The following is a 12,397-nucleotide window of genomic DNA, read 5'->3' as shown; positions in this document are numbered from 1 at the left end:
TCACTAGACAACACTAGAGAACAATGTTCATATAATATTGTATCATTCAAAATAAAATGCTATCCTATACTCATTCCATGAGTTGAAAGATTCCCTGACTTCAACTGTATTATATACCTTCAACTGACTTCAACTATATAACCGTATGCCTATATTCTACAAATTTTCAATAATCTCAAAGCTTTATTACGGGGAACTTTTTCAAAGAGATCAATAAACAAGAATTTTGAAAATTTTGTGGGTGATCAAAACGCTATATTTTCTATATTAAAAGCTATATATTTTTAGTAAGACCATTTACTAAGAGCTTCTATGAGAATAGTTACCTTACGGTACCAGATGGCTTGTACAAATTAGATTTGGTTTTTATAATAAAAAAATCGAAGTTAGTTGAACCCTTTACAAAAAATCTGGTGTGGCGCACTCACACAACTTTCCTTGCCGTTATGAAAATTGATCACCTGACGCTAGTGTTCCCGCGCATCTCAAGTCTACTATTCAAAGATTTGAGCCAGCTGGTGACAGGGCACTAACGCTGGAGACACACATGAGGTCTGCTATCTCTTCATAGTGAATGATTTAATAGAATCAACAATAATTTGCAATTGAATAATCACATTTTCTCGAATTTAAAGCTTATTTTCATTTTAGGTGAAAATGTTACTGAACATTAATTGTAGAGATTTCCATGCTCAATCTACTCCACTTGATTTTTTTTGTTTCAATTGTATCTGAAGCCTGATAATTGGGAATCTATCTGCATTGATGGGGCGGAGCTCCTGAAATTTTTACAGATATGGGACTTGTGGCAGTTGATAGAGCTTATCGATGACTATTTTAGGTATGAATTTGATCAAAATCGTTGGAGCCGTTTCCGAGAAAATCACGAAAAACCCTGTTTTTGATAAAATTTTCGCCATTTTAGCCGCCATCTTGAATTGCATTTGATCGAAATTGTTCGTGTCGGATCCTTATAGTGAAAGGACCTTAAGTTCCAAATTTCAAGTCATTCCGTTAATTGGGAGATGAGATATCATGTACACAGACGCAAAGACGCACATACACTCATACACACACACACACACACACACACACACACACACACACACACACACACACACACACACACACACACACACACACACACACACACACACACACACACACACACACACACACACACACATACAGACCAATACCCAAAAACCAGTTTTTTGGACTCAGGGGACCTTGAAACGTATAGAAATTTAGAAATTGGGGTACCTTATTTTTTTCGGAAAGCAATACTTTCCTTACCTATGGTAATAGGGCAAGGAAAGTAAAACTAATGACTTGAAGAAGTTTAATAACCTTCTGTAATTTAGTGGGTCACGATGCATGAGAATGAAGTAAAAATATTAAGATATTAAATATTAAATATAAAGATTCATGAGAATGAACGAAAATAAATATTAGTACTGTATGCAGTGGCGGTTCTAGGCCTAGGCTGGGTAGGCGGCCGCCTACCCAGTTTTTATGAGATTTTTTTAAAATTTTTCATGTGAACCTAAAAATGTTAAATAAAAAAATAAATTTTGGAAGTATATTTAAATGTTTATAGTCATGAGTTATATTTTAGATGATTCAACAGAAAATTGTGTTTATTCTATTCTATTACTATGCCACATTTGCAGTGCGTGAACGCAGGGCTTTCTATACTTAGAACGGGGAAAACATACGTCAGGTCTACAATGACAACACAACGTCTAACTAATCTTTCAATTTTATCTATTGAACGAGAGGAAAGTGAAAGGCTGATTAAGAACCCTGAAAAAATCTTAGAGGCGTTCAGCAATGTTGGGCAAAGAAGACTACAGTTGTAAATATAAAATGTATTACTCTATGTTCTAAATAATGTTAAAGTGTAATGAACCGTTGATTTCATGAATACTAAAATGTGTATTTATTTCAGAAATTTCCTTCGATATTCCAAATAAATAGCCTATCAAATTGAAATATTATTTGAAAGAATGATTAAAACAGCAAAATTATGGTTGGCCTATTAGCAAAATAGTGTCGAATTGAACAATTAAATATGAGTATTAACAATTTTTATATTTATTAATAGATCTTCATTTAATACCTATATGCTTTGACGTCTTTTTTACATGAATTACTTAAGTAGCCCTACCCTAGGTCTATGAATAGACCTACAGTATGATAAGTTTTGCCTACCCAGTTTTTCATGTCTAGAACCGCCACTGACTGTATGGATAAATAAATATTAATGTGTTCGAGGTGAATAGATGAATAAAATATGAGTACCTACGATATGAGGTTGGAGCCATGTATGTTATAATACGGTATTCCTTTCATCATGGACTTTGCAAGTCGCCTTTATACAAAAGGAGTACTGTAATGATAAATGGTACCTAATTTCACTTCCTTTCTTTGCAATTTTACGGACAACTCGATTAGCATTTTCCTCCTTCCCACTCTACATTTGTTCCAAGTCGTCTACAATACAGCAGAGAACCGGTTTTATTCTTATGACTGTATGATAATCGCAAGAGAGTCTCTCATCTCCCAAGTCTCAACTTCAACAGATAACATCGCTCATTATACCGCTTGGCCAAGGTTGTGCTAATATATTAGGCTACTCAAAGAACAATATTAATGTATATAATTCTATGTTCTGAATACATAGTTAGCATCACTGAGCTTCATCATGGACAATAAAATTGATTATTGGCAAAGCAATGCAAACTTTATTGTTAAAAAAATCATGAACTTCAAAAATGTTAACAGTCCCGTGCACTATTCTCATACTACATTTTGTTCCGATTGTAATTCATAATTCTACAATATAGCAAGAAGTAGACTGCAATGTTTCTTAAAGAATGTATTCATTCATATAATATAGAAACATTGTAGCCTACTTCTTCCTATACTGCAGAACTATAGTCCAGTCAAATGGTAGTTTTTCAGGAAACAGCCCCGAAATAATTTTTCTTGGCGGTTCTATATGTATTTTAGGGCGCTGAATTCGAAACTAAAATTTTCTGACACGCTTTAGAGGGCGGCTACACCCCCCAAAACCCCCCAAAACCCTTTAAATTTCGGACTTTTTTTCAATTTTCCCATTTAATATTGAAAAAATTGAGTTTCTCAAAAAAAATAATTCCTGACAAAATTGAAGAAAATAGAATTTCATATAAATTGACTGGTCGCGCAACACTCTCCCATTTTTTGATCCGGAGCTACGAATTTTCAAAAAAGGGGTATTTTCATGGAAATCCACCACTTTCACCCTATACAACTTGAATATTTTTCTAGTAATGATGAAAAACTACACATCACGTGAAAGAACAATTAATTCTGAACAGGATTCCTTAGGAGTTTTCAAATTTAGTTGAGGTGGGAGGGGGAATACACCCAAAAATAGAAAATGATGTCCTACAGCCAAAATACAAATTTTTTCATCATAATAACTTTTCAAGCCTTCCTAACAAAAAATCATATTCCGGCTCATATTGTATTATAAGGTTCATTCAAAATCTATTAAATGTTTATTTTAAAAAAAGCATATTCAGGGGTGGAAATACCCCTCCAACCACCTCTCTCCACCTTTAGTTCTGTCAAATGGTCGTTTTTCAGAAAACAGCCCCGAAACAATTTTTCTCGACGGTACTGTAGTATTTTGGGGCGCTGAATTCGAATCTGAAATTCGCTGACACGCCATAGGGCGGCTTCACCCCCAAAACCCCCAAAAAATTCGGACTTTTTTAATTTTTTCAATTTGATCTCGAAAACTTGGAGTTTCTCGAGCAAAATCATTCTTGACAAAATTAAAAAGAATTTAATTTCCAATAAATTAAATGATGACGCAGTAATCTATCATTTTTGGTTCCGGAGCAACGAATTTTCAAAAAACTGATTTTTTCAAAATTATGCTACTTTTACCCACGCAATACTGTATATTAGACGTCTAATATTGCAGGCCATTAATGATGCTATCCATTTGTGTTTTGTATTTGTATAAATATATGATATGTAATTCTCATCATTACTCATGGTAATACTCCAAGTTGTATAGGGTAAAAGTGGTAGATTCACATAATTTTGGAAAAATAATTTTTTTTTGAAAACTCTTAGCTCCGGATCAAAAAATGGAAGAGTCCTGCGCGACCACTGAATTTATTGGAATTTATTCTTTTAAATTTTGTCAAAAATGATTTTTCTTGAGAAACTCAAGGGTTTCGAAATTATATGGGAAAATATGGTCTAGTGGATAGAGTGCCAGCGTAGCAGCATAGAGATCCCGGGTTCAAACCCTCTCAATACCAAAAGTTTTTTAACCAGATCACTCCCGTGTTATCGGATGGGCACGTTAAACAGTCGGTCCCGGCTGAAGTATGACAGTCGTAAGGCCCATTGACCGCATAAATTATAATATATTCAGGCGGTGGGACCTTCCCGCAAGGGACTCCCCACCAACAAAGGCCATACGAATTTACTTTATGGGAAAATTGAAAAAAGTTCGAAATTTTGGGGGTGAAGCCGCACTCTGGCGTGTCAGCAAATATCAGATTCGAATTCAGTGCTCAAAAATACATATAGAACCGTCGAGAAAAAATATTTCGGGGCTGTTTCCTGAAAAACGAACATTTGACTGGACTAGTATTGCATTTACAAGATTAACTGTGTATTTGAAATTACTGTGTATTCTTTTAGAATTAAGAAAACATACAAACGAAAAATCAACGAACTCTGAATAATTGAATAATTATGAAGAGATATGTACTCAAATTTCTTGGAAATCATAGGACCGGTTGGCCTTGGATAAAAACAGCGGTCTATAGCATAGGAACATACTTGATAATAATTCAAAATGATGCTGGATACAAGCGAATATCAGCTAAGATTTATGACCTTCATGTTCAACATCGCCGTGCTGCCTATTCATCATTTCTCTAATACATTCATAGTGTTTCCATTGGGATTAATTTGATATGCATTTAAAAATTCATCACGATTTTTTCAATTTGAAAAATCTTAAGACATATTTTTACAATCTAGTAGGAAGTGATTGAGGTAGGAAGTGTCTGATCAGTCAGGAAAAGTGGATGAGTCAAATCTCATAGAGAAATCTTATAACAACTTATGAAAAAACCGATTAATCTCATCTCACCATAGATTCATAGATCAAGGTGTCTTGAGGTTGATCAGTGGGTCTAATTATAAGTGGGCGGATAATAAAAGTCATTCACTGTTCTAAGAATCCTCAGGAGAGTAGAAGAACCAGTTTTAATTTTTTTAATATTAGTTTTATCTATTAAATTTCACTGCAAGTCCAAATTTATTATATTCCAATTGTATGGTTCCAGATATTACATGGGTGCCTACAGAAGCAGGGTGGGGGGTGGACAAATAAGACTACGTTCATTGAAATTCAAAAACAAATCTTCTTGGGGACTCCCAAAAGTCCCAAAAACGGGAGCTCCCCCCTCCCCATAAAATAGCGAGACAGCCTAAAAAAGGCTGAATTCTGTAGTTGAATTTTGCTGAAATTGTTAAGGGTTGAGTCATAATTGACTTGGGGGGGGGGGGGTTAGTCATAATTGTTAACCTCATTATTTAATAAAGTGGCCTATCATTGACTGAATGAATAACAACGTGAAACTAAATTTCAAAATATCAAAAGCTCAACTAAAAATTCCCAAGATCTCATCGGGGCGGCCATTCTTCAATTCAATGTAGGCCTAATTGTACCCCTACAAAGTATTCTACCATTAATTTCACTGCTGATGTGTTAGGCCTACACAATATTCTCAAATGGGTTGAAGCACAGAAAATAGAAGAAAAATTATATTTTCTTTCCTCAGCGGTGGCACAAGCAGTTGCATCACACCTGTTGCTAAACAGTGATACTAGAAATCATAGTGGTTGTAAGTAGTTCTCGAATTGTCTCCTAGATAGCGCTGGCATTGAGTCAATCAAGTTGAGTCCTTCCTACCTTCTCATAATGTAGTCCAGTCAAGGAAAGGTTATAGAGGGAAATGTTTGGAAGACAATTTTTGACCCCGCCCGCATTTCTGTTTAGGGTAGTAAGGAGGTAAACATATCAGAAGTCCCCATCCCTACCCCTTGTGCTAAGAAGGTGGGGGTGGTTCAAAGGTACCATTTTTTGGTTTCTCGCATATAACAAGAAAACTATGTATCTTACGGACATAACCTTCATATACAAAATTAAAGCTTACATAATTTCCTACGATATTCATCCTACAACTTTGTGTATATATTCTCTAGTTTTTGAGATATCCACTCTTAGAAGTGTGACATTTTTGAAAAAAAAACACTTTTGCCTCCAATTTTTTTCTATTCTTGCTCTTATAACTTTTTAAAAATGGATGGGAAAAGTTCATGCTGAATATGAGCTTTTAGAGCATTAAATTCTCTTCAATTTGACACTTTTACGCATTTCCCTACAAACTGTTGCAGCAGCTTTAGTGTTGAGTGTGAAAGCTCCAGTTTTGCAACAATGGACCAATTGACAAAGGAATTTAGAGGGAATGTTTTGAACACAATTTTTGACTCTGCAGCTTTGTTGAGACTAGTTAGGAGGAGAACATAAAAGTCGCCATTCCTAACTCATGTGCTTAGGGGATGAGGGTGGTTTGAAAGTTGCATTTTTAAGTTTTTTGCTCCCACGCTCGAAAATGAAGCTTGATAAATTCTATACACTTTTTGTTCAGTGGAATTTTGTGATATTCCCAACAGTTCCCCAGATATTCGCTCTTGAAGGTGTGTAATTAATTGTTAAAATAACAGGTTTTTATCCAATTTTTTGCTCTTTCAGGGATTATAACTCTCCAACAATGCATCTTATAAATTAATGCTTATCGTAGGTTTGTAGAGCATTAAATTCTCTTTGAAATGATGAATTATTTCACTATTCCAAGTTTTCGTTTCATTGTTACAGCAACTTTAATGTAGTGGGTGAAATTTTCAATATTGCAACAAGTGTCAACTCAGCGGTTCCATACCTTCAACAGAGAGGATAAAGAAACGCACTTTTGTTATATCTACCTACCAACTAGTCCAAATTAAGCTGCAAAGTCAAAAATTGTGTATCAGACACACCCTTCAAATTTCATTGTCAAATGATCTACTGTTGCAATATTGAACATTTCACCAGGTACTGTAACGTCAAATTTGAGATTTAGAAAGTAATGAATCTTGCTCATTGTAAGCTGGCCACAACCAGATCGGGACTATACTAGAATAAATTTTCTCTCTATCTTAGCCTAAAAAACTGTCATCAGTATTCTTCAAAAACCAAACCTTAGAAAATTTCTCTAAAGCACTTACTCTTGAGCAGGGTTTTTCGAAGTGTTGCCTGTGAAATGTTTTAAAAATTATAAAATAGCTACTACCTGCTTATTGTATACACGTTTCTCACCAAAAGAAAAAGTATGGGTAGGGTATCAGGAACTTAGTCATCCAGTTACTATTTCTCAAAGAGGCGGAAGGAGGCGGATTGATGACTATAAAAAACAGTACATACCTAATAAAAAGAGAGTTCTATAGTAATATTTTTATTGTATGGAAAATATTTTCATTGTATTTTATATTTTTAAGAGTATGGATAGGGTATCAGGAACTCAGTCATCCAGTTACTATTTCTCAAAGAGACGGAAGAAGGCTATTTGAAGGAGGCTTTTTGTTGAGGGAGGCTATTTGATTATTGATGACTATAAAAAAACGGTACGTTCCTAATAACAAGAGAGTTCAAGAGTGATATTTCCATTTTGTAACACTCACTCTCCTCCCATACAAAATAGCCTGTTATATTTAAATCATTTTACGGCTATCCTATACATAACTACACAAATTTCGTTTGCCACGAAACTATATCTCAACTATTAAATGGAATTTCAAAATATAAAAATGGGAGCAAAGTGTAATCATTCAACAAAATGGAGTCGATAATGGTGGTGTGATGTCAGCCAATGAAAACGTGTTGTGGGGGTGAACTTGTAGAAAGCAACAAAGCATACTGGCTCGTGATTGGTCGGATTTGTGTGACGCAGTAGAACTCATAGGTGACGTAGAAATCGACATCCACCAATAGAATTCCACAGGAAATACCGTGAGCAAACTTCTTGTTCTCATCACTCATCTTGTTGCTTTTTCTCTATAATTCGAATTCGATCCAAATTCATTTTATTTCTTGATTGAACCAAAGATTCTAATAAATAAGTATATACTATTTCCATTCAAAAATGTTTCGAACAAATAGATGACAATATTGTACGAGTTAATCAGCTGATGATAATTTTGAAATGAAGAGCTCTATAGTTTGAAATTCAGACCTTAAATATTATTGATGAATTTTATAAACGATGGAAGTTCAGTCAGAGATAAATTTCCCAATGGACTTCCATGAATAGCTAAAATAATGGAATAATATTTTAATAAATTGCTTGCATTATTGAGTTCTTGGAATGGAAAATTGTTAGTAGACAATGTTATTCTTCTCTATAGAGAACTTATTGACATTTATTGCATTCAAAATTTTGACAGTTCCTTGGAAATATAGGACAATAGTATAAGCAATAATTTATCTTTCTACTATCAATTGCCTTGTAATTTGTCAATTACTTTGGAATAAATCATTTAGTTGAATAAAAGATTTTCTTATTCTTTGAAACATTTAGACGAATTCTTTGAACGTAAACAATTTATCATTCGGCAGTCTATAATTTTCGAAGATTGTGTATTTAAAGATTCAAAGTACCTATGTGGAACAGAGAAAAGAATTGGAACAATTTTTTATATTCAAAATAACGCAAAACAATTTTCTCAAATTAAACTAACAAAAAATGAGTAGTTGAGTCATTGTAATTGTGCTGTCATTTCCTGTCACCTCTCGCTCCCTTTTTTCTATGGAAAATGACTAGACTAGTGATAAAACCAAAACTATTCATAGTACGCATTTTGCTGAATTAAAAATATCCGCACATCTGAACGTAAATTCCAAAATATTGTTTCGATTGATAGAATGAATGAACATATCACATTCACAGTGACATTACAAAAGCATAATGAAAAATTAGTTTCAAACAGTATAGACCTATTTATATGGAAGTTAACTGATCGCTTCTTGAAGTAAATCTGATCAATGCGAAAAAATTATAAGAAGTGTCTGGATCTTCTGTTCCTTTGGTAATGTGTTTCATAATACAATTTAAATTTGAATTTTGATGGTTATTGGGAAATACTAGTTAGAAGAGGAGATAGTAATGTGGATTGATCAAGTAGACGTGAAAAATTACGAGAAGACTTTTTTTAAAATTAATGTATCTATTGAATTTTTTAATGAGGATTGATGATTGAAAAATATTGTTTTTAATAGTAATCTCCAATAGTTAATCACGTCCATCAATCATCAATGATGGCTGAGTAGAGAAATTGAGTTACATTATTTATTCATATGTATCAGAGAATCATATTTTAATTATGATTTGTGATTGTGAATAAAATAAATAAATAAATTATTGAAACGTATCATGAATATTGTAACAAATATACAGACAATATTGGATATTCCATGAATTGACCACTGAGGCTGAGGACTGAATAGTAGAACATTTGAAGGAGTGCTAATTTGTGTATTTGAGTTTGAAAAAAAATATTCTGGAATAGATTAATTGAAAATTGTACTCATATCATTTTCCCACCTCTTGAACTAAGATGGAAAGTTCACTCAATGACCCTCGCTTTACCCACAACTTACGAGAAATTGTCCTCCATTCAGAATTTCTAACAATAAAATATGATATGTAATTTCCATTTTTGTGACAGCCTGTGATTGTCATTACGTACTAAATAAGACTAATGAGATGTTTTCACATTCTCTGTATAATTTTTTCGTCGCAACATATGTAATGAACATTGTTATGTTAAATCAGCGACCTTGCTGAGGCGCATTGTAATGTGGAGCTCATTATGCCATTGAATATGCCATTGAGGCTCAGCGCAGAGTCAAGTTTAAGGCTAATCTAGGTGTGTAGGGTTTCTACACCGTGCTGTCGAATCAATTCTAGTAATTGACAGCCAAACTGAGTGACGGATTGTTGTTTTTCGAGGATCATTGTAGCATCTGAATACTGAATATCTGAATATGATATATGATGAAGATGCTACATTAAAAAATTGAACAACAATGCCATAGCTCTCTGAGTGCAGTGCAGTATTTTCAAATTAAATTCAAGTAAAGTCCGGGCTACACTTATCATGCAGCTTTCCGATTCCACTCCGATCCGATCACATGAAAGTTCATTCCTCGCCGGACTCTTCTGCGGCAATTTACTGCCGAAACAGGCAGCTCACTCTCCAGTCTATGCTTTATATGATCAATGATGGCAACGGCATGGAATTGATTTATGTCCGTCATATGAACTTTCTTTTCCTTCATCCTTCTCCTTATGAACATCCTGAACCGCCTTAGAGCAGAGTGTGCCTGCACGAAAAAAATCACACAGCTTGGAGGCAGATTGCTGACCCGTACTGCGACTGTGGCGATACCCAGTCAGCACCTAAAAGTGGTGACTTCTAAAGTACTGGCTGCTATACACCTAAAAGGAGTATTACCTCCTAAAATGCTGTCTTGCACCAGCATGCACCAGACCTCTTTGTATTTAACGAGGAATCTGCTAAAACAGTGGATTTTTGAATGAGCGAAGCGAATTCATGATTCAAGTCAATCGGCGTTTGTTTGTTTGTTTGTTTGTTTGTACCGCAGTTATGATTCTATTTGGATGAGATTTGGTATACAAGTACTTTGAAACAAGGCACAGAAAAGTATATATCTAAAATTTTGTAATTCATCCCCGTTTCAAGATGGATGCCCTTTATTTCTCAGCGTCCTCCACCGATCCTATTTCATATATCATCATACTCTAAATCCAATTTATATGTGTGTTTGTGTGTGAATAGGCGGGCGTGTGTGAGTAGTGATGTTAGTGAGTGTAGCGAGTTCTGCCTGTTCTCCGAACTACTAGTTATTTGAATTTAGTCATCAAAACACCTGGCACGCACAAACGAACAATCCTTTTCCTTAATTATGCATTTTGCTTCTCTGTAGAATGTATTTTAGAATTATTCAGGGGTGCCAACACTCCCCAGGGCCCAAGGCACCCTCACAAAAAAGGTCGCTTTTTTAAACACTACTGACCTTTTTTCTAGGTGGTTTTTGAACCCCCCAAGAATTTCAAGGCGTCCTCGACCCCCCTGAGGGTTACTGCATTATCAAGTAATTATATTGAATGCGCTATAAAACAGCTAACTTGAGACTGTTGAAATGTTTCATCACTCATTTCTCATCTCTCATTAGCTTACATTAAATACGATTTGCAGACACAATGCTTCTGTAGAGTATAGGTACTGGGGGAGGCTTTCGCATTTTTCCTTTTACGCCAAGTGTTACATCATGATGTCCTGCTGGAGTCATTGCACTTACAACATTCAATCCGTCCGAAACCATAACAGTGTTGGAATAGACTTTACTACACCAGTGAGATTCACTTTAAACTGTCAGTATACCTTTCATGATTAACATCAATGCTTCCTATTGAACCAATGCTGGTGATTTGAAGTGGATTTCTTTATACATAGACACACACGTGTAATATGAGAGTCGTCGACACTCATCTTTGGAAACCTGTTTTTCGAAATGAACCGAGCAAAATAAAAACTCGAAAGTGTTGGTGCTGACCTCTAAAGTGTGTCTATTCTTCAGTATTGTATCTATGACTTCAAAAGGAAAAAGACTCAAGACACAGTTGTGATGGAAACCGAATCGTACAACTCGAAGGGAGTTGAGCCTTTCATGATATGATATAATTTCGGCGTGTTATGGCCGGGATACACATATCCGCAACGAACCCGAGCCGCGGCACGGCCGAGTGACGGACGTACTACGGCGAGTGAGAAAACTAATGCTTTCAAACGTGTAGGGACACATACTGCCGCACCGCGACAGCACCGTCACCGTGTTTGTTGACCGAGCCGTCACCGACTAGTTCAGTTTACGTTTTGACGGAGACGGTGCGGACTCGTGTAACATGGAGAGTGAAAAACTGATTGAAGAGATATGGAATTTTCCAGTTTTGTACGATCAGTGATGAGAGATATGGTTAAACGGAAAAACAAGTTAAACCAAAAGTAAAAGTTGAACCAAATTATAAGTTAAGCCAAAGGTATAATAGACATAATATAATAAACTAGCCGTCAGGCTCGCTTCGCTCGCCGTATCCGTCTAGCCAGGGCCAAAAATGAGATCAGCAGACTCGCTTCGCTCGCCTGAATTTTCCATTTGGGCATTTTTATCATATGTTGGGACGATTCAGTCGGG

The sequence above is a fragment of the Nilaparvata lugens genome, chromosome 3 (genome assembly GCF_014356525.2).
Source record: "Nilaparvata lugens isolate BPH chromosome 3, ASM1435652v1, whole genome shotgun sequence".
NCBI lineage: Eukaryota > Metazoa > Arthropoda > Insecta > Hemiptera > Delphacidae > Nilaparvata > Nilaparvata lugens.
This window is presented reverse-complemented; position numbering follows the sequence as displayed.